The following is a 23,946-nucleotide window of genomic DNA, read 5'->3' on the forward strand; positions in this document are numbered from 1 at the left end:
ATTATCACCTTCTCCTTGCGGGACTCCAGTTACACATATGGTACATTGTTCTATATTGCCCTTAGATCTTTGAGGATTGTTCATTTTAATTCAATCTCTGTTTTTCTCTTTCAGATTGGGTAATTTCTATTGTTCATCTTCAGGTTCACTGAAGTTTTTTTTTGCTTCTCTCAATGTGCTGAAAACCATGCAGTGAAATTTTCATTTCAGTTATTGTACTTTTCAGTTCTTGAGTTTCTATTTTTTTAATGGTTTCCATCTTCTCTGCTGAGATTCTATATCTTTTCATTCATTAAAACTATGTTTTCCTTTATGATTTGGATATATCTCCCTTTAATTCTTTGAATATATTTATAATAGTTCTTTTGATAAATTGCATGTATAGAACATGTCCAGGCTGGTTTCTGCTACCTGTTTTTCCTTTCTTGACTGCATTATATTTCACTTTGTATGTGTCTAGTAATTTTGATTGTGTACTAGATATTGTGGGTGAATCAGTGTGAAGGCTGGATTTTGTGATATTTCTTTATTGATTTTTGTTTTAGTAGCTACTGGGATTACTGGTAGATCATTTTGAACTTGTATAGGCTTGGATTTATGTTTTCTTAGAGAGAATCTGTGAAAATCCCAACATGTTTTCAAAACCCTTTTAAATTGTTAGACGCAGTCTCCAATCTCTGTTTCTTCTGGTGTTGCACTTTTGTCAAGGCTTGGTTTTAGACGTTGGTAGGTAGGTCTACTGTACGCCTTACTCTGGAGCATGATTCTTACTTCTGAGAAGTGGTATTTCTGGTGTCTTAGCTGGATACTTGGGCTGTGAACAGGTGTTATGAAGGTCTTTCCACGCTTGCTGACAACATCCCCTAACACTTTTTAACCTCTCGTATTTCTGTTCTGCTCTCAATCCCAGAATAGGCAAATTCTGTTATGTCTCATCTAAAGTTTTGTTACACGTGTATAGTTCAGTCCTTGGCTAAGCCCTTGCAGAGATCTCCACGGACTTCTGAGGACTGCTCTGCATGTTTCCTCCTGCTTTCATGCCCCACCTCACAGAATCAACCCACTAAGGTGGCCCAAACTTTGATCTCTGCCTACTCAGCTCACCAGGGCTTCTGTGTTCTGCTTGGTCTCCAGCTTACTGCCACCCAGATGAGGAATTGTTCCCTTCTGTAGAGCTGGGGGCTCAACTTGTGAATTTCCTTTCTCTCAAGAAATCAGTTTTACGATTTTGTATGTGATTTGTGAAAACAGTTACATCATATGTTTTTTCCAGTTTTAAATTGTTTTCACAGGAGGACTAGTCTAGCTTTAGTTATGGGAAACAGAAGTCCCACGGTGGATTCTTGAACAAGGAATAGTGAGAGGGCGTTGATGGATAAGGGCTGCCTAAGACAAGGTGGCTTGTAGAGGGAAGAGCTGAGAGGCAAGACCCTGAGTCGGAGGGTGTCAGTCTTCTATGCCAAGAACCAAGATCAGGATGAAGTTTGCAGAAACACAAACAAACAAAAGGGAAATAGCATGATGAAAAAGAACCACTGTGAGTTATTGGTAAACTGGATGTGAAGAATGAGGAAGAAGGTTAAAAATGGTGTCAGAAATGCTTTTAAAAAAGAGTCCTTATCTTTGGAAATACTGACATGTTTATGGATAAAATAATACAATATATTTGATTTGATTCAAAATAATCAAATGTAGGGATGAGGGAAGGGAGAGGGTGGGGATAGGTGAGATAAGACCCACCATGAGACGATAATTGTTGAAGCTAGGTTATGAGTACATGAGAGTATATTATATGAGTTTTTCTACTTTTGTATATATTTGACACCTTCAAATTAAACAACAACAACAACAAATCAATAAAAAACATGACCAAGGTTATGAAGCTGGGAAATGAAGTGTTGGTGAAGTTGGGAAGAGTTGGGAAGAGTGCCCAGTGGTGGTTTGTTAATGTCTAAAATAGGCTTTTGTGCAAAAATGTTTTAGAAAAGGTTTGCTCAAGGCAGCTCATTCTGCTTAAGTGTCAAATACAGGATGTATTTGATTATTGGCTTGAAGATGTGAGTCACATGGCACATGCTGAACAGAGGCCATATCTACAACTACTCACTTATCCAACTTCGGATTTAGCTGGCTGCTTCCGTTCGCTGATAAAGTCCTGTATGGTCTGGGCCCAGACTACAATAGACAACTTTGGCTAGACTCAGGCACACATCTCCCTGAGTGGTTCCTGGAACAATTTTTGGAGTCGTTTTGCTTTTCTCCCCCTTTCTGCACTGTCTCCCAGGCCAGCTATGTATGCCTGGAGCCTTCCTGAATCTTGCTTGCTCTTACCTGCTTCTTTCCAGCTAACTGTGGACTCCATAATTGAGCCCCAGAGAGGGGCCTGTTCTCACAGCCTGAGGAGTTTCAGAAGTGGAGACTTTTCTACCAGTTAAGGAAAAAAAAAAAGAAAGGAAGGGAGGAAGAAAGGAAGGAAGGAGGAAAGGAAGGAGGAAAGAGAAAGAAAGAAAAGCATTATTTCCTCTCTTACTTTCCACTTTCTTCTCTCATTTAACAATTCCTTTTGAGTGCCTAACATGCCATGTGCCAAGTTTTGTGTTAGGGATTGATTAGAGGTTCAGAGGTAAGCAAGACATAGTTCCTTCCTTAAGGACCAATAGCCCGGGAGGGGATGACAGACATACAAACAGAGGACTAGAGAAAGTGACGGTTCCTCCTCTTTGCACAGGAACCAGTGAGGCACAAGGAAGAAGGGACCACCCATTATATTTTCTCTCTCCTGGGCTTGGGTTTTCATACTGTCCTTGACACGTGTGCATGCTTTAGAGTTTTCCTGGATCTCAATTTGCTCATTTTTAAATAAGGTTAAGTATACCTACTTGCAGCTATTAGGAGGGTCATATTAGAAAAGGTCTAGAAGGATTTTTCCAAACTACAGGGTTGATGATGGGTATTATTATCTTTCCTTCATCCCAGGTTCAGCAGCAATAACTGCAGCCTGGCTTTTCCCAGGAGACACTCAAGAGATCATTGTCACCTGCACACGCAGACGTGTTAAGATACGCTGAGGGCTGCAGCCATCTCCAGGGAAGATCCATAAGTAAGAGGAAAATTCTTTTTCCATGTAGGTAATAAATCTCCTGCCTGTTGACTTTTAAGTATAGAGCCAAATGTCCCTTTTGGTCTGTTACTACCAACCACCACCTTAACATTTGTTTTTCTGTATGGTTTACAGAGTACTTCTACTGTCATAAATCATTGGTGTTTCATAATAACCCTTTGACTTGGTAGAATAGATTTCATTTTGACTCTTATTTACAAATGTGGAAAATAGGGACCAGAGAAGTTAAAAAAAAATTCCCAAGATTCACAGCTGGTCGAGGCAGAGCCCCTGATTGAGTTCTGGTCTTCTCTTTCCTAATTTTTAAAATTGTTATCTCCTCCCTGTTTAAGTATCTATAGCGCTCTGGGTTCTCCTGTGATGTCTTTAAAAATAGGTTTCAAAATATTTTTTTTAAATGTGTAAGAAATTATTTGTATTTTGACATATCATGGACATCTGAAGCTGCCCAGCCCCTTAGGGCTGTCACAATATATCAAACAAACAAATAACCATCTCCATTGTTTTGTGGATTATTTCCCCATGAGGCAGATGTTTACTTTTCACGAATGAAAGCTCATTGTTGTCAGGCACATTTAAGAGGCTTAACCTGTCTCCTCTGGCATATGGCGCCAGCTTTTCATGATAAAACTGGTTGTGTGCAGTGGCCTGCAAGACAGAGAGCCTCTCTCTGAAACTTCATCCGTTGCATTTGTACCACAACCCTGTTTTCCAATGCAGGGGCTCGTCTGGGCCTCTTCTACCATGAAAGGGGAAAAGAAACAACAGGCTGTTTCCTTTGGTAGAAAATACTCATATTTTAATGGGTATGATGTCATGAATTATTAAACTAGCTTAACTTTAAAGCCCAGCCAAAAGAACACATAGTGAAGAATGACCTTGAGACTCATGAAAAATGGGAATGTTGAGTGTGCCTGCAGACTCAGAGATGGATTTCGACTTTCGTATATATTTATGCAACTGTGAAACTTGTTCCCTTGTTCCCAGAGAAATCCTTTGTGCAGCCGTGTGGAGAAAGTTATTACATTTTAGTGCTGGAGAGCCGTAAAGTTGCTTTCCTTGTGTCTCCTGAAAACCAGCGGGCTGGTGATCTTTTGTGCTCGGGGGAATGGTCTTTAGGAATGAGAGGTAGTCTCTCAGAAGACAAAAAGAAACAGACAGGCATTGTTCTTTAAAACAGAGCCGAACATTAAGTTCTTAGAAGGCATGTGTGCATACCCGGTCAGTTGCAGTGCTCTCTTGTTTCCGATTCAAGGTGAATCAAAGGAAGAGTAGGTCCAGAAGAACAAAGATGGTCTACCAGCCCCACTGTAGCATGGTCATGACTCCACAGTAACTGGTGACCCTGGAGAGTGCTGGAGAGGGCCTGATGCGGGACAGGAGCCTTCAAAGCTTTGTGTTTGGCCACTCCTGGCTCCTTCTCACGCGACAGGTTGCTGGGCAAAATCACAGGCTGTAATAGTGGCATGAGGTGTCCTTGAGTCCGCCAATGGGTGCTGTGAAGCTGTGTCTACACACACAGAGACGTGTGATTCAGTCTCCTCTGTCTTCTGTGTGACACAGTTCAATGAACAGTCTCTGAAGAAGGGAAAGGAGTATGAGGTGGGGTAGGGGGAGGAACCCGTTATACTGAGAGTCATTAATGCTTGGCTCTGTCTTATTGTGACTCATTATGTAGATGTGTGGTATGATCCCCATTTACAGGGGGACAAACTGAGGCTCAGTGTGTGCGATTTTCAACTTCACACAGTAATTGACAAACCTGGGCTTTATCTGAATCTAGATCCATCGGACTTCAGAGGTTTATGCGAATTTACAATTCTTACTATGAGGTTGTGGTTTAACTTTTTTTACTTCTTGTTTGTTTGAACTCTTTGGCCATTATATGCTGATGCCTTTTTTCAGTCCCTTCAGATCCACTCTCCACTCCGCTCTGTGACCTGGCAGACTGACCTGTCTTGACTGGGACTCTTGTACTTGAGCTAACAGTTGGGATTGGCCAACGCGAGACACAAACAGGACACTGGATGGCAGACGGGTGGGAAATGAGATGGGGTTGCTTATTTTCCCAGTTTCCTCTCCGTTGGGTTCTCTACTAAAGACCACAACTCCTGCCAGGCAGCCCTCTCCATGCAGCTCCCCTCTCTGGGTTTTAGTAACTGCTCCCTTCCCTGGCCCCTTCAGACTTGGTGGGGAATTAACATTGGGGACTAGCTCTCTGCTGGTGTTAGCCCCTGGGTACGACTGCACTGTCCCTAGTGCTTTCTTAAACATTACCCACACCTTGTAAATCAGCCCCTGTATTAAGACAGCTGGATTGCTCAGTCTGGATGTGTCATGAGTTACCTTCTGGGACCTTGACTGACACAGGTGGACAACACTTCTGGGCTGGCGTTGTCCTTATTAATGACTATTTTTACCAGGAGGGTGATGATTTTTGTCTCTTCTTTTTTCCCTAAGGATTTCCTATTTATAACTTCCAGAAGGGCTGGTTCTTTTTTTAATCCTTCACCTTCCTTTTGCCTTACTACTTGCTCTCTAAATTTCCTCCTTTCCCCTCAAATTGAGTCTGCAAGACCAGGGAAGGCCAGTTTCCATTCTTATTTTCCAAGACTGAATTTCTTTGGTCTCCAGAGGCGCTACTCTATTCTTGTATAAGCATTTCTTCACAAAACAGTCTGTTGAGAAAACAGTCTTGAGAAAACAATGCACATTTTCTAAGCTTCTAGGGGAAATAATTATTTCTCCAAAAAGGAAGGGAGATCATGAAAGTATGTTCAGTAAGTAACAGTCAGGATAATAAAGGGGAAAAAAGGCAGGAGATTCAGAATCAAGGTCAGTTTCCTCCGTTGTTGGATTGCAGCAAGCACTTAATGGTAATAAAATCTTTTTCCTGTATAATACATTTTATATTAAAACTGCAGCCATTTAAATGAGGGATTTTATGTCTGCACAATCTTTATTGAGCATGAAGGATTAAAAAAATGCTTCTTTTTTTTTTTTTCTCTCCCCTTAAAAAAATGTGTCTGGGGCTCGCTGCATCCCAGGTTCACAGAAGTGAAGGTTCAGAGGTGGCGGGTGGCCAGAGTGGCTTGCACACTTCCTGGCTTATGCTTCTTAACCTCAGACCCCTGGTATTCTGGGCCTTTGTGTCTCCTGAATAAACAGTAAATCTTTCCTGATGGCCTGGCAGCTTTACGTAGTGGATTCACGCCTGTTTTCAGAGGAGCGCAGGAGCCTTCAGTGCACCTTTTCTCTCCTTTTACTGGTGATTTCACCAGAGCCTGTGTCTGTCGGCAGGGTGAGGCTGGTGGCTCAGCCCATGTCTGGTGCAGGGCAGACCCTTGCACTGCAGAGGTCAGCACTCAGATCATGCAGACGGTCATGTCTTCTGGTTCTAGGACAAGAGAGGGTTGACTGTGGTGTCATTTCGTAGGTTGGCTTGACATGTGTTCATTCTTCTGTTGAAGGATATTGACTCCTGTTTTCCTGAAGGCTTGAGATTTGCGAGCTAGACCTGATACTAGGATAGCAAGATAAGCTATTGAGAACTCCTTAGGGCCTCTTTCTACCAGGGAATCATGCAGGGTGAAAGTCTGCTAGACTGATTTTAAGGCTTTTCATTTTGGGCAGATTGGAAGTGGTCCCTGAGGTTCAAGGGTATGCGGACATTAGATATGCCAGGAGGAAAAACGCAACTCACATTTTTTTCCCTTGGTCGTTGCTAATATTCATGGGGTAAACTGCTGGATTGGAGTATTCTTGGTCATGAGTATGGTACAGAGGAAACAAAATCACTAGGCACATAGCTTATGAGTATTTGAAAAATGCTTTTGTATAGGAAATTATCTGCCAGGGAAGTAGACTTTTGTTGGTGTGGATCTGACCTGTAGCAGGAGATGCCTCAGCATCTATAAATAGCTGCTCTTTGAGATAGAATGAATTACCTAAAGATGGCAGGCTCCACACTTTACATCTTAAATTGCCAGAGCTGCGCTTTCAATTCGGTGGTTAACAGCACCTTTTAAAATCTGAATTTCCCCAGTACATTGACCAGATCTGCAACAACTTGAAATATGCTTTAAAAACAGACCAAAGCCAGCATAGCGGAGAGAGCATTTAGTTATATAACTATTTTCTTTTTCCTGTAACGTCATGTAGATCTAAGCCTTTTCTGTATCTTTCCGCTACAATGGCAGCATGCGGCCTATTGATACAATCTGATATTCCTTGGGAAGTAAGAGGCACATGGATGAATGGAGAGGATATTATTGTCAAGTCTAAAGCTGTTGTTTTGAGCCCTGAACTAAAGTTTTCTGCAGTTTCCTTTTTAAAAAACTCAACCTTTCAGGAAGGTTTGGCTGATATGCTCTGATTTTTATTTTTGGTAGTGTTGGACTCATGTTCACTCTGGGCTCCTGAAAATTGGTTTGGAGGATTTTCCATGGAGGAGAAAATGTGGACAAATACGGTTAGTGTACTTAGTGCTGAAGGCATTGGCTGGGAAAGAAACGGGATGACACAGTTCTTTAAGCCAAAAAGTCATGATCTCTTTGTTCTTGAAGTATATATTTCCGAAAACCTTAGGAAAAGCCTGTGACAAAGAAGGAAGGAAATGAAATAAGAGCTAGAGGGCCAACAGTAACTTAGAAAACAAAACTGCTAGCCCTGGGATAGAAGCATGTCACTGGAAGAAAACATTTTATCAAAATAATGAATTTTTATTCCATGGGACAGAAGAAAGAAGATGATTTCACTGAGGAGGCACATGGGCTCGCACAAACACACACACAAAGGGAAGAAGGAATGCTAAAGCAGAAGGATGTTGGTGTACTTTATAATTCTGCATTTGTTTTTCGAGTTTTGAATTAATTAGATACCATGTTGAATTCCAAATGTGATAATTAGGCAAATTAATGCTGCAGTGAAGTTATTAATGAGGCAAAATATGCTAATATGCTTTTGATAAAGAGCTCTTCTTCTGCCTTACCAAGAAATTGGCAAACATCTTTTATTTGGGGCCAGACAGCCTATCTCAAGCGATTACTAAAAAGGTTCGCGGCCGTATGCTGTGAACAAATGTTGTAAATAGGGGTTAATGTCTAAATTTTTGATATGTGTAAACCCCGATGAGTCTCAGCAAGTCCCGTGACGCTGCTAGTCTGGCTTCTGAGCGGCAGCAGTGCACAGAAAGGCCAAGGGCTCTTCAGTGCCCTGCAAGGCCAGTCTGAACCCCGCAAACCCCACTATTGCCACTGTCGTTCCCATAACATCGTCACCGACATTCAACGTGAGGAGGACACTAGCTGCCAGCCTGCCAACCTGCTGGTTTCTTTTTGGCAGACTTGGTGTCTCCTTTGGTTTTTAGATGTTCAAATCTCCTAGCCTAGAATCATTAGGGAATCCATTTAGTGGTTTCAAAGTAACAGCAGAATTTCTCTTTCCGATCTTAACTCTGCTATTCAGAGCTCACTGTGCCTCAGGAGCCTCCCTGAGACCATTTACCCCGGGGACCTGGCCATTAAAACAAAATTTATGGAAAGATGAAAAGAACTTTCCCCCAAAGCATATCATTATTTGAATCCTTTTAATCACACACTCCACGCGGGCATGGCCTGTATAACTTTGAGTCACTGAGGTACAATATTTGCTAAATGAGTTTCATTCGGCACCCCAGGTAGGACAGTTTTGACTGCTGTAAATCTGAGGAGGGAAGAGCCAGATGCGTGTTTGAGTGGGGCAGACCAGTTGTCAGTGGTTGGCTAGCTGGTGCTGTTGAGATGTGTTCTATGGCAGGAGAGAAACTGTTCATTAACTGTAAAGCATGCGCAGAAAGTGTTGGATCAGTTAGGAATGCATTTGACTGCAAGTTACAGAAAGCCTTACTAACAGTGGTTTTAGCAGATGAGTTTATTTTTCTCCCATAAAAAACAGACCAGGGTAGGTGGTCCATAGCTGACACATATCTCAACCATATTGTTGGGGTTCTTTCCATCTTTCCATTGGGTCACCTTAGTGGGTGGCTTTTGTCAATGTGGGCACAAGATGGGTGACATCTGGCTTTCAGGCAGGAAGAAGAGGGAAGGGTCAGCCAGTCTGTCCCTTTTTAAAAGGTTTCCCTGAACCTCCGTTTATATCTCATTGGTCAGAATTGGGTCACATGGCTGTCCCTAACTGGAAGGTCATAGATAAGGTTGGATCAATTGGCCAACTGTCTTTGTTACACTTCTTTTCTTGGGCACCATGATCCTGGGATGGAATTGTGTCCTCAGTTACCTGCCACTCCAGGATACTTACCTAAAAATTTGGCTACCTGGACAAATCTGATATTTGGCTTCCCTGGACAAAGAGAAGGTCAGGTAATAAAGCCGTTTTACTCTCCCCAGGCTGAAGACAGTGCACTGTGGCGAATAAACCTATGAACTTTAGTTTGAGCTGCGTAACTTTGGACATATGGTTTTCACCTCTCTGATCCTAAGTTTCCCTATTTGTGAATTAAAGAACATTCCCCGGGGTTATTGTTAGGAAGTAATTGGGATAACACATATAAATTATCTAGCATATTTAGCTTGTTAATAATTGGCAGCTGTTAAAGTGGTGGATTAAATACAGGTTGCATTCATAATGAGCTAATGTGTAATAGATGTGTATCAGGGGGAAATAGTTACACGTAATTCTTTACATACTCTGGTGTGTGGAGGGGTCTTTTTGCCGAATGGATTGCTGATCGGGAAGACATAAGTTTGAATGGATAAAGTCTGTAGACAAAAGGTGGAGAGACTGCGAACCATGGGAAGCAAAAATGTAGGGACCAGGAGGCAGGGAGCTAGGAAGGAATGCTGGATGGGGATGGTGGTGAGAAAAAGAAGACCCGGAAGCTGTGAGGTGGGGAGAGAGGCCTGAGAAGAGATGCCTAATGGGGAATTTTGCCATGAAGCTCTGTACTGCGTGATGTAAACCCTTCCTGTGACTCACCTGCAGAAACTTCTGGAAAACATGTCTGACTATTCTTTTGGTGAATGTGAAAAAACACTCAGTCTTGCCTCAGGCTGGTGAGAAGTTACAGCTGACATAGTTTCTGGAATATTCTTTCTTTTTTATTAGTTTCAGGTGTGCAAAACAATATAGTGATTAGACATTTATATACCTCACAAAATGATAACCCCAACAAGTCTATTATCCATCTGACACTGTACATGGTTATTACATTTTTGACTAGATTCCCTATGCTGTACTATATATCCCCGTGACTGCTTTTTTTCAATTATAGTTGACATTCAATGTTATATTAGTTTCAGGTGTACAGCATGGTGGTTAGACATTTATATAATTTATGAAGCAAAATATTCTTTTCACACAGGTCCCACCAGTAAGTAAGTTAGGTGTAAAGGTGACAGACCACACAAAAGCATATGGAGAGGACTCATGTGAATTCAGTGTTAGGTTTTCCGAGAAGCAGAAAACGACAATTTAAGTTGTGGGTGAGCTTCTCCTTTCACTCCACTCATGAGAGTACAGCCTGAAGTCAGATCAAGTACGCCCTTCCTAGGTCTTGTTTCAATCTGTGTGATAAAATCATAACATGTGTGTAATTTTAGCATTTGAAAATCAAATACTTATTTTTTAATGTTTTTTGGCACAACATACTTCTAAACAAAAACCAATTACTATATTTGGTGCTTGATTGGAAAATGCAAACCAACAATCTGTTTCAAAGTTGGAGGAAAAGCTGGCTACTTTAAATGCGTTGAATAATGAATAAACAAGACGTGTTCAAGGGTTCTTGTGAATATTCAGTTGACCCTTGAACCACATGAGCTTGAACTGCACGGGTTCACTTATATACAGATCTTTTTTTTATATATATAAATATGTGCAGTACTATAAATATATTTTCTCTTCCTTATGATTTCCTTAACCTTTCTTTTCTCTAGATTATTTTTTTTCTAAGAATGCAATATATAATACACACAACATGCAATATATGTGTTAATCAACTTTATGTTATCGTAAGACGTCTGGTCAAGAGTAGGCTATTAATAGCTATGTTTTTGGAGAGTCAAAAGTTATGCATGGATTTTCAGCTGCATGGGGTTGACGCCCCTAAGCCCTGGTGATTGAACTGTGTCATGGAAAGACACATTCATTACGAGTTTCAAAAGAGGTGAAGACAGTTTATAACTATCGGGAGTACCCGAGACAGCCTGTTGTTCAAGGGTCAACTGTACTTGGTTTTCACTTAATGGGCCAACTTTAGAACCTTACCCTGGAGGAAAATATAGCGCCACTTGATATTAATTAACAAGCAACATACACACTAATATGGAGTAGGTATAAAATCACAGACCATACACTCATGTTTGTAAGAAATGTGGCTTACTTTTGTCCTCTATCACTGCAGAATTTCTCATTTGTATCTCTATCACACCAAGCGGTAGAAACTTAATCTGAAATCAATTGAGTCTCCTCTCCCTTTCCTGGAACAGGGTCTAAGTTTGGGCTGTGGGTGGAGGGGCTTCGTGTCATGTCATGAAAGTGGGACGGAGTATCTGGTTCCAGGTTATCATCTGCTCACACACTTACGAGGACATTCTCATTTAATGTGATGGCCATTTTAACGTTTGTTTAGTTAGGTCACTCCTAGGAACTCTGTGGTAACCATGTCCTTTCCTAGTCTGCCTCTCTTTTAGCTGCTTTCAACCCTCCCTGGCATATGGGCATGTTTGTTGCTCCCCAGTCACCCTGGGGCCACAGGAAACCCTCAAAGCTGACCAAGACCTTCTCCCTTCATACCCCACTAGGGATGTCTGTGCTACTGCTCCTGTCCTCTGCAGGCTGTGGGGACTTGGTCTGGCCAGATCTTTGGGCTCTCCTAGCACAAGGCAGAGCCCTGGGGCTCTCTTGGGATACCAGGTTTGGGTTGAGTTGGGCAGGGGCAGGGGACAGAGCTCTTCTCAGAGGCTCAGAGGTTTCTGAACCTCTGCGTCTTCCCTTCCTCCAGCTAGAGCAAACTTCAGCTCTGGGGAATAGGAAAAACTGGCTCTGACTGATCACATTTTATTTCAAATCCTTTGTTTATGCCCAAGTCCTAGGATTTTGAAACTTACAACTCTTGTTTTTTTCTTTTTTCTCAAAGTATTGCTCTCATTTTCCTCTGTGTCAGGCCTTCCACGAGGAAATGAAAGCAGACTTCTCATCTGCCTGAGTGGCAGAAAGTATGGCCATTGGAAATACTGGTAAACACCAGTTAATGTTTCAAATGATGACCTGTGACTGGCTGATGTTCAGTATAAAGAACCGGAAGTGCTATGTTAAGGTCCCGCGGGTACCTCTTTGCCTCTCTGCCTGCCCCAACCACTCTCTTGGCTCACACTCTCATGAACCTCTCCAAGAGAACTGGTTAGACATGGCATTCTTACGAGCAAGAAGCAGACATTTCTTCTCACAAATTTGAAGGCTTCCCTCAAATAATTCACAACAGCCCCCTGTGAACCTACAGGCAGGCAAACCACACTTCTTAATGACGGGCTGCTGACAGTTCTTTTAGTGTATTCAAAACCACCAAGGGCTAAAGACTTAGCCTCTCAAGTGGATGCAATAATTTAGGTAAAGACATTAGTGGGACCAGGGCAAACCTAATGGTGAGAGATGCCGTTTCCCTCTCAGAGCCCAGTCAACTGTGGGGAAGGTTTTCACGTCTGGGAGATGATTGACATGTGTCAGGGAAAGACACACGTTCATTAAGAGTTTGAAAGAAGTGAAGATAAGAGTGGCTAACAGAGGGAGTACCTGAGACAGCATGTAGCAGCCCTACAATTGTGAGAGAAAGGAGGGGGTTAGACAGCCATGGAATGCTCCCCAGTCCCTCAAGTTTGCTGTGTCAGAGAAAATCAAGCCCTCAGGGACTTTTTAGTTTCATTTTTTTTATTGTGGCAAGACATACATAACATAAAATTTATCACTTAAACCATTTCTAAGTGCATATTTCAGATGCATTAAGTACATTGTTTTACAATCATTACCACTATCCATCCCCAGAAGTTTTTCATCAGCTCATATTGAAACTCTGTACCCGTTAAACAATAACTCCTTATTTCCGCCTCCCCCATCCCCTTATAGGCTTTATTATAGATTCTGTTTCTATTAATTTGACTCTTCTCAATATCTCCTATAAGTGAAATCATACAACATTTGTCCATTTGTGTCTGGCTTTTCACTTAGCACAATGTTTTCAAAGCCTATCCGTGTTGTGACGTGTGTCAGAATTTCCATCCTTTTTAAGGCTGAATAATATTCCATTGTATGCATATATCACACTGTTTATCCATTCATTTGTTGATGGACATTTGGGTTGTTTCCACTTTTTGGCTATTGTGAATAATGCTGCTAAGAATATAGGTGTACAAATATCTATTCATCGCCCTGCTTTCAATTCTTTGGGTATATACCCAGAAGTAGAATTGTTGGATTATAGGGTAATTCTATGTTTAAAATTTTAAGGATCTAGCATACTGTTTTCCAGGACAGTTGCACCATTTTATAATCCCACCAGCAATGCATAAGGGTTCCAGTTTCCCTACATCCTCACAACACATATTTTCTCTGTGTGTGTTTTAAATAATAACCATCCTAATGGGTGTGAAGAGTCACCTCATTGTGGTTTTGCTTTGCATTTCCCTAATGTTCAGTGATGTTGAGCATCTCTTCGTGTATTTATTGGCCATCTGTATATCTTCTTTGGAGAAATGGCTATTCAAGGCCTTTGCCCATTTTCAAAACGGGGTTGTTAGGTTTTTGTTGTTGAATAGAACTTAGGAACTTTTATTTCCACTCCCCCTCTCTTCTCTTTAATGAAATGTGATCACACGCTGATACGTTTGTTAAAAGGAGAGAGTAACTTAAGATGGTTGGAGGACTCCAGCAAGAAAGAGCACCAAGGTTCTCATTGCACAGGATTATATCCAATTTCCTCAGCATATGCGGCCCTTCCCAGCCTGGCCCCATATGCCTGTGCAGTCTGATTTTCTGGTCTGACCAGCCCCAAGCTCCACTTTGTTCATTTATCAGCCAGTCCACCAAGGCCCAAAAAACTTCCACACCTCCAAACCTTCGCAGAGCTCAGGTCTCACCTTCCCTGGGAAGGATTTCCTGATCTGCCTCATTTGGTCTTATGGTACACCATTCATTCATTCAAGAAATGTTCATTGAGCACATACTTTGCCAGTGTGAATGTTAATAAACAGAAATCTCATTTAAAATGAAGTCTGGAGGCCAGGAGAGCTCTCACACCTGTCACTCAAAGCACACTACTGATCCCCAAAGGAAGAGATATACCTTCCATCTACAACACCAAGCCATACTGCTTTACTACCTCAGCAGGAGGAAGAAAACAGTAACAGCTCAGCCAATGAGAAGCCACTATACTTTGAACTTTCGGTTTCCTCCAATGGACTCTTCGTTTACAAGCCCCTCCCAAGTCTGTAAAAGAGCATTGTCTTTTGTTTCTCTGGAGTTGTGTGTAGTCCACTATTAGGCTGCATGTTCTGAATGGCAATTCTTTGTTGTTCCTGAATAAACCCATTTTGCTGGAGAACTATCTGGCTGTCTATTTGTTTAAGGTCAACACCAGGTACAAAGCACAGTGCCAGATACTGGGATTTGACAGTCAATTAAGCAGTTGCTGCTGTAAAGGAACTCATTGTCTAGTGGGGGAAGTGGGCATGTTACCTGTCAATTACAATTCACTGTGAACAAGTGTCAAAATGGGAGTGAGGAGGATGAGGGTAATTACCTTCCTGAGCTGAGAGCTGGAGTTAGTATTTATGTGCTGTGGCCAGCATTCTCGTCTTCTGCACATTAAATGTGAACTTGTGTTTTATTATTTTTATTTCATTTTACAAATAATCCTTTAACAGAATTATTTGTAAACAGCCATCAGCTTCCATAATGCTCATCCTCTCGTCACAAAGAGTAGTGGTATAGTTAGGAAGCGGGTTTCTTGCACACTGGGGTGTTTGAGGGTTGCAGGGCAGACTGTGTATGTTCAGGCAGGCACGTAGAGGAGCATCTGGGGGTTTGTAGGCCTGACCCCTCCCTGACTGGGCTTCCTGGACGTGTATGTGTTTGTGTGTGGATGGGCATGAAGAGTTACGGAAAATCCATCGTCCATCCTGGCATCATGTACAGAGTGTGTGTGGCCCAGAGCAGGAGCTCAATAAATGCTTCTGGTGTTATTGGACTCAATGTATCATGGAGGAAAATTTATCTCCTTTACCAACGACCAATCCATAGTCCAGGGCAGGAAAGAATAGAATAGTTCTAAAGGTGAATCATCCGATTGAATTTGATTCAGAAGAAACATATGGCAAAGTATTTGTCTGTTGCTTTCTTGAGAAACAGGTTGCTTGTCTGGGCTTTGATAGTCTTAGAGGAAGGTAAAATGGGCCCCACAGAAAAAGGTAAAGGCAAATGAATGCAGAAGCAGGATATGTGGGAGGGACAGGCCAAGGAGGCCAGAGCCAATTGTTACAGGGTGAGATTTATACTTGAATGGAGGGATTAACTAGGGAGCAGAGAAGGGACACTTTTGGGGATTACTGAGAAGGAAGAATCAACATAGTATGGATTTTGAGGGTAGGGAATGGAAGAAAAGAAAAAGGATTTAAAATATTGGTTTTAGGATTTAGAAGGGAGGATTTAATTTGGAAGATAAGGGATTTACTGTTAGGTATAGTGACAATTAAGTATTGAAATCACGCAGTCTGAATTGCAACCTTCAGATGGCCCTTGAATACGCCAGTGTGAGGGAAGCCACCTCCTAACAGGAATACTGCTCTTTGTGATGTGCATTACAGGAGCTGATGCCTTTCTATAAATGGCTCTACTGAGAGCCAAACTCTCCTTTTAGCTCAAATCTGTTACTTGCAGGATTATTTATTCACAAGTTTGAAATAGCTCCTTCCCTCCCTCTGTCAGGGCCCTGTTGCCGTCCCAACATCAGTTCTACCAGGCAGGACGAGAGGCCTAAGATTAGAGAGTGCAGGAAGCCAGCAGCCCATTGAACAAACGATAAACCACCCCTCCATGCATTTTGAACAGGGATCTGCGATATCTCTTAAAACACAAACAAAACTCTGGTTGGGTCATCGGGAGGCTTGCAGGCCTAGCCCCGCCCCCACCCCCGAGACTGGGCTTAGCATGGGTGAGTGTTTATGTGCAGGTGGGCATAAGGCGTTATGGAAAAGTCGTCAGCACTGGAAAAGTGCTGACCCATGGGGAAGTGAGCAAAGTTGTGTGGGTGAAGGCTGGAAGCACGGCCTTGGCAGGATGCCTCCCTGTGTGATATGAAATTTTGGAACCTCCTTCTCCCATCCCTGCTGCTAATGGTTGTTCAAGGTTCATTATTCATGCAAAAGCCACTTGGCTGTGCCCCAGTGGAGAGAATGACCTGGGTAAAATCCTGGATCTGCCTCTTAATAGCCCTGAGGTTTTGGGCAAGGCACGTGAGTCTCTACTTGGTTTTCTTATTTGTAAGAATATTACGGCCCCCTCAGAGTGTTATTGAGAGGAACACGTAGGGCAATTTTTATATAGTCCCTACCGTGCCCGGAACCATTTGCTGCCCTCCATGGCTGGCACATAGTAGGTGACTTACAGAGGGGAGCTGTAATACTCACTAATAATGACAATAATGCTGCCCAGTCTGTTGTGCAACAGTGAAACAAACATTTTTTATACCTTAATTTATTTTCTTTTTTTAAGACTCCATTCAGACTGTAGGAATTGGAAATTTAATTTCAAATCAATTCAGAATCTCAGCCCACTCACATGCTGGGAGAGATCTGCTCACTGCTCACTGTCATCTTTTGCCTGCTCCCCCTTCCACATTCCCATCAGCCCTCTGGGCTTCTGGCAGCAAAGATGGAGGCTATATTTTCTCCTCCTATCGGTAAAGCCTCCCCAGATCTGTCTTTTACCGGCTAAGTCTGCTCTTTTCTTGGACACAAGGAAGAGCTGGCTGTTTCCCACACAGTGCTGGGAGTGCTGAAAGGTTCTTTCGGTCTGCCTGCCTAGGTCCCCACCTCGCCACCCCAGGCCACCACCTTCACATCTTGTTGCCGGCCCCTGGAAAGCTCTTCAAGCCACAGAATCCCTGCAAGGTCTTCCTTGGGTCCTTTCCACAGAACCTGCCTGGGGTGGTGTGGAGATGCACCCCAGCGTTCTGTGATCTTCACTTCTCTTTGGCCTGAATACATTTTCTGTATGAGTCTGTTAGGACAATAGCTTTCTCCTTAGCTTTTGGAATGCAAGTCTTTTCCTTAAACTCAGCTGTGAGTTTCAAATTTGAAACTCCCAAAATCAAGAACTGACTTTTTCTCTCAGCGTTTCTGCTGTGCCATTCATTTCCTGAGGCACAAAGTGTGGGATTTGGAAGTATCTGCCTGGGGAGAGAGGGGTGGGTAGAGGGAACGAGGATATTTCAGGGCACGAGAACCTTGGTTAAAATTTCAAAATATTTCTCTACTACACTGATATTATTACATCCATCCTCCATACAGTTTCAGCCCCATGGGGCTGAGTTGCAGATTGATTTGCTTCAATGTTGGAGCATTTGAAGATGATTCTGTTTTGCCCTGTTGTTGGCAAAGTCTGACACAACTCCTGGTCTATCAAGCGTAGGTTTAGTGGGGAGCTAAATGCAGCTCTGGCCTCATTCTGCTTCTCAGTCTCCCAAAGGTCATGACACTTTTCTTGATTTGTTTTCCTATTTCCTTGTCTGACAGCCCCTCATTGGATACCCTGCTGCCTAGGCAACAGCATTCTGGGCAGCTCTCAGCCACGTGTTACTGGAGAATGTTTCAAGCTTCATACACGGAGCATTTCCTGCAATCTGGAGTGTGATCTTAGTCTTCTTATTGTCAGTGCATAGCCTTGTGCTGATTTAGCAAAGCTGCTCAGACCCATTTGTGTATCTTCTTGGATACGGGATCTGAAAGGAAAGAGTTATCTATACTTCAAAGATTTCATCATCACCGTCGTGTTCAAGTGACCATACTGATGCTGGTGGCACCTCATTGTGTCCCCTTGCTCGTAAGTGTCTGATCAATGTTCTTTTGAACCGTACTATGTTGTCAGCTGGGCACTTGGGACAAGAGCATTGACTTTCTCTTGTATGGCAACCACAGGAAAAATGCAAGGAACACTATTCATATGTCTGCACAGGAGTCACCAGCTACGCCAGCACAGGATTTGTAGAACTGAACTATGGAAGCAATGCCAAAAAGTTTACCTCCGCCATCACCACCATCACCACCAGTAATAACAACAGCTGCCATTTATGGAACAACCATTTTGTGCCTGGACTGAGCTAGACTCTTTACATACATGTCATTTAGTTTTCCCAATAATCCTAGAAAGCAGGCACTGTCGTCCCACTTTATGAATGGTAAACTGAGCTTAGAGAGATTAAATGTTTTGTACCTGTTCACACAGAGAGTGAATGGAGCCAGAATTTGAATCCAGAGCAGTGTGACCCCAGAGCCCTTGCCTGCCAGGCTGGGATGGTGCCGTGTTTGCATGCTTGCAGAGCGTCTTACTGGCCTTGCGGAAACCCTAGCGCTGGTCTACCCCTGACATATAGGAGGTGCACAGTTAGCCTTAAAAGAAAATGATCCACTGCTCATATTAGAAACGAATACTGTGTTCTGAAGTGTTTCCGTTCTGTTCTGAAGCCACGTTATGTACTAGGTCCTCCCTCCAAGGACCGTCCTCACACCCGCCCAGGTGCCTCCACACCACCTTCACTTCCCGGTTTGGCTCACCATCACCCCAGGTCAGGAGACGGAGGCAGTTTTCCAACTTGTCTTCCTGAGGCTTGTCTTTAGTTTGCTGCTAATCCACGTTCTACACATCAGCCACCATCTTCTTTCGAATCTAGAAATTTGCTCACAACCCGTCAGAGATTCCCCGTGAGCTTAAAACAAAGTTTGACTCCTTCAAATGGCCTTCGACGCCCCTGATGTTCTGGTGCCTCCGGCTTCGAAGGCCTCATTCCTCACCATTGCCTAGTTCCAAGCTCTGTACCTTGAGTGCAGCATCTTGTGCCTGCCTCCGGGCCTTTGCATGTGCCGTTCCCCTCACTGAGAACACTGATCTCCTTTCCATTTACCTGGCCAACCTCTGCTCATCCTCCACATCGTGGTTTGTATGTCGCTCCCTCAGGGCAGCCTTCTGTGCACCCCTCAGTCTGGTGAGCAGCCCCTTCTGTGCGCCCCCACAGTGCCCTGCACCATCTGCATCAGAGACTCGCCACCCCAAATCACATTGTGTCCACATCGCCCTCCTTCCCCACCAGACAGTAAGCTCCACCATGAGCCACAGTGCCCAGCTCTAGGCCTGGAGTTGACGTAGCACTAAATAAATATTTGGTGAATTAATAGGGAGTTATATTTACCCTATTTCTTAGAGCCATTTTTGAATTGGAATAGCTTTCTGAAAGCTTGGGCTTGGGACTGTCATTATATTTGGGGCAGCCCTTTCAAAGCAGCAAATTAGAAATGGCTTCAAAAGTCCTTGATACGGTCTTTCAGGAACTATGCAGAGGCCTTTGTTAGATTACGGAAGTCTAAACATCTTCAAATTTAAAAAGGTAAGAGATGCAAAATGTCATTTTACAAGTACAGACCCAAGGACTCTTATATGTGTTCTCTTTTATTAAATTGAGTTGCCAGTAACATTAGACAGCACAGGAAAATCACATTTTCACCTGATTAATGAATAGTCCCATTATGCCATTTCACAAACTATTAAAGAATGGAATTACATCTCCTTGTCACTTCCTCACGTCTCCCCTGGCCCACGCAGGACTTAAGCCCTGAAAATGTCTGCTCTGGCTTTTCCTTTGCAGAATTGTCAGTGCTTGGAGAAGTCCCTGCTTTGCAAATTCTCTCTCCTGGAGTGGACAGACCATATGGGACTTTTGACAAGATGGGGGAGCTAAGAGTTCTAGCGTCCTTACTCTCATGCAGTTCCCTGCTGCATTTTCACACCAATTCATGCCCTCCATGCTTTTCTCTCCTGCACACCCCTGGCTCTTGCCCCAGTGATTATAGTTAGCAGTTCAGGTTTCCCAGGCTTCAATATCTGTGCGCATTTGCAGAGCTCTCTCAGAAAAAGCTCAGTTCGAGGCTGCTATTTGCTTCAAGGCCATGTTTATATCAATCTCCACAGACCCCACTTGCTGCTGACACCACCCTCCCCACCCTCCCTTCCTCCCCCTCTCAGTCTGGGCTCTTTGAATCCTGGGACCTTCAGCTCTTGCCCGAGCAGAGGGTGAGCAAACAGACTGGGCTTCTGGGCTTGCGTATAGGGGGGTTTCTTTAGTGCCATCTGCCACTTCCACAGAGGTCATTGGGATAAACCGATTTGCTAAACAAAATGGTTAACAACTCATGAATAAAACGTAAAAAAATTCCAGAAGGGATGTGGGTACAACTCTTCTGAGGCACAGCTCTTCTGTCCCTTGCACGCCCCTCCCCTCCTCCCACCCACCAAATATACCCCATCTGAACCAGCACTTTCCTTGAGTTCCAGGAGGGGCAGCTGCCATCAGGCCTGGGGCAATACCTTTGTTTTCTCTTTTAATGTTTGCTTTTGTGTGTGTGTATGAAGTATAACATATCCACAGAAAAATACACAAAGCATACATATAGAGAATCAAACACCTGTGCAGCCACCTCCCTCAGGTCAGGAAATAGAATATTGCCTACACCTTATATATGAACCCCAACCCCGCCGGCCCCTTCACAATTCCTTTCTTCCCTCAGAAGTAAACACATACAGTTGAGCTTGAACAATATGGGTTTGAACTGTCCAGGTCCACTTATGCATGGATATTTTTCGGTAAATACTGTAAATGTATTTTCCTTATGATTTTCTTTTTTAAAAAGCCATGTGATTTCACTGATATGTGGTATATAAAACTGAAAACAATAAAAGAATGGGACAAACAAATGAAGAAACAAAAACTCATAGACACAGACTCACTAAACAGAGTTGTATGATGACCAGAGGGTAAGGGGGAAGGAGGGTGGTAGATGAGGGTAAACGGGATCAAGTATATGGTGATGGAAGGAGAACTGACTCTGGGTGAACATACAATGTGATATACAGATGATGTATTACAGAATTGTATACCTGAAACCTATATAACTTTACTAGCAATTGTCACCCCAATAAAATTTAACTAAAAAATTTTAAAAATATTTTTATTAAAATATAGCTAACAAACAATATTATATTAGTTTCAGGTGTATATAATAGTTATTCAACATTTATATACCTAAAGAAGTGGTACCATGATAAGCCCAGCAACCATCTGACACCGTGCCATGCTATCACAATATTACTGACTATATTCCCTATGCTGCACGTTACATCCCCATGACTTATTTGTTTTATACCTGGAAATGTAAACTTCTTATTTCCCTTCTTCTTTCCCCCCATTTTAAAAATGTTCAATTACAGTTTACATTCAATATTATTTTATATTTCATATGTACAGCACCTCCGCTCACTCAGCCACAATCTCCGCTGGTTTTCATAGCCAGAGTTTATTGGGACCTCTCTCCTCGGCCCTGAAACCTTAGACTGGGGAGTCTGGTGTGGGGTTGAGACCCCTTGCTCCTCCCCAAGGGGGACCTCTGCAGCCAAGATAGTCCTTTCAATTTTTACACTTGATCTTAGCCAAAAGGCCGAGAAGCGATGTCCTTTCAATTTTTAATGGTCACACCTGGGTGTGGGCCCAGCCTGTTCCGTGTGTCTGCCCTTCCTACCAGTCTCAAGTTGGTTTCTTCTGTATGTCCGTAGTTGTAGGGCTTTGGTACAGCTAGACTTCAGGTGACTGTCAATGATGGTTGTTTTGTGATTTAGTTGTAATTGATGTGGTCCTGAGAGGAGCTGAGCGCTGCGTTTACCTACTCTGCCATCTTGACCGGAAAAATCTTCCTTACGATTTTCTTAACATTTTCTTTCTTGTAGCTAACTTTATTATACGAATACAGTATATAATACATATGCTGTATAAAATATGTATTAATTGACTGTTTATATTCTTGGTCAGTCTTCTGGCTGTTAGTACTAGTTTAGTTTTTGGGGAATTAAATGTGATATGTGGATTTTCGAGTGCCTCCAGGTTGTTCAAGGGTCAACTGTATTGACTTTTGGCAATAATTTCCTTGATTTATGTTAATGTTTCCACCCCCAAATGCATCCCAAAACAGTATGGTGTGAATGTTTCTGGTATTTTGAACATTATCAAAATGTAATCATACTATGGGTGTTCTTTTGTTTTTCATGTTTGTTTTGCTCAGGATTATGTTGACTAATTTTCATTGCTGTATAGTAATAACAATGGTAAAGGTATGGATTGATTGCCTTTTCCACCACTTATTTATCCATTCTACTTTTGATCACATTTGGGTTGTTTTGAGTTTGTGGTAATTATGAACAACACTCCTGTGAACATCTAGGCTGTGTATCCTGGCACATACAGGCACGCATTTCTGTAGGGCATGTATCTCAAAGTGGAATTCCAGTGTCACAGGAAGTGGATACCTTCAACTTTACTAGATAATGTACAGATTTCCAAAGTGGTTGTTCCAATTTACAGGCTCCTCAGCAGAGTGTAAGAGAGTCTGATGTGCTACATATTCGGCAAAACTCGGTCTTGTCAGACTTTTTAGTCTTTGAGGCTAATGTCTTTTCTTCGGGGTTGGGCCAATGGAGTGGCAAGGGCACCCTTCTTAATGGCTTCCGTACATTCCCGGAGCAAGAAGGGGCTTCTGGTCATTTCCCTCAGACACAGCTGGCAGAAGCAGCTGATGCTCATCTGTATTAAACACAGTCAGGAGGTGGCTCCTTTGAGAGAAGAGATAGTTTCTCTCCTGGCTGATTTTCTCTCCGATTTTGGAATGCACTAGCAGAGCTAACAATGGCAATTAGACTGTGTGTGCCATCTGGATGGCTGAGGCTGCTGTAGGAAGGACATCTGTTGGCAGCTGTATAAGGAAGAAAGATGAGGCAGGACCAGGCACGACCCCGGGGCTGCTCCCTTGTGTGGGACCTGCTGCCTAAAGCCAGTTCCATGCAAAACAAAAATGCTTCCTCACTCATTTTATTTACTCATGAGGAACCATGCAGTGGTCACTGTGGGAATTCCTGAAGAAAGGAGATGGTAATTATTCCCAGTTAATGGACCCAGCCCAATCAATCTGGCTTTTCATCAGGTTTGACATAGGTACTTTATATAGGTACGTATGTATAGGCAAAATACAGAGCATATATAAGGTTTGGTACTATTTGCAGTTTCAGGCATCCACTGGGGATCTTGGAACATATCCCGTCGGAGTAAGGGGGACTACTGTACTCTCAGATGGAATGGTTCTAAAAGCGTGGTTTTGGGACCAGCAGAATTGCTGAGAATTTGTTAGCGTAGCAAATACTGAGGCCCCAGCCCAGACCTACCGAACCAGAAACTGGGAATTGTGTCCAGCCATTGTGTTTGACAAGCCCTCCAGGTAAGTGCCATGCGTACCCCAGGTTTGGGGAACCAATGTTCTAAGAGGCTATATCCCTTACGTGAGCTTCCGGAGGAAAGGGCTCTGGGTCCTGGCAGGTTTGGGGTCTGCCTGAGTTCCTGGAATGTGTTGCTCTGTGGATGGTTTCAGTTGTGAGTCCAGGAGATGATTCCAAAATGGGGTGTGAAGGATGATGGCAACTTCAGGTGAGGAAAAGCAGGAGCAAATGATCTACCTCTTGGGGATAAT

At 43.0% G+C, this 23,946-nt stretch overlaps 1 long non-coding RNA gene across 5 annotated transcripts in view; it reads left to right on the top strand.

Moving 5' to 3' along the window:
- Positions 1–22,674, top strand: part of LOC141570999 (uncharacterized) — a 43,113-nt gene extending 20,439 nt beyond the window's left edge. For 4 of the 5 annotated variants that reach the window (XR_012495442.1, XR_012495445.1, XR_012495441.1 and 1 more), the window contains 2 exons: positions 2,977–3,124; positions 17,905–22,674. This is a non-coding gene — a long non-coding RNA (uncharacterized LOC141570999). The remainder of the gene's footprint in view (positions 1–2,976; positions 3,125–17,904) is intronic. The other variant, XR_012495443.1, reaches the window with a different exon arrangement.
- Positions 22,675–23,946: the final 1,272 nt, after the last annotated feature.

This window comes from Rhinolophus sinicus, linkage group LG04 (genome assembly GCF_036562045.2).
Source record: "Rhinolophus sinicus isolate RSC01 linkage group LG04, ASM3656204v1, whole genome shotgun sequence".
Taxonomy (NCBI): domain Eukaryota; kingdom Metazoa; phylum Chordata; class Mammalia; order Chiroptera; family Rhinolophidae; genus Rhinolophus; species Rhinolophus sinicus.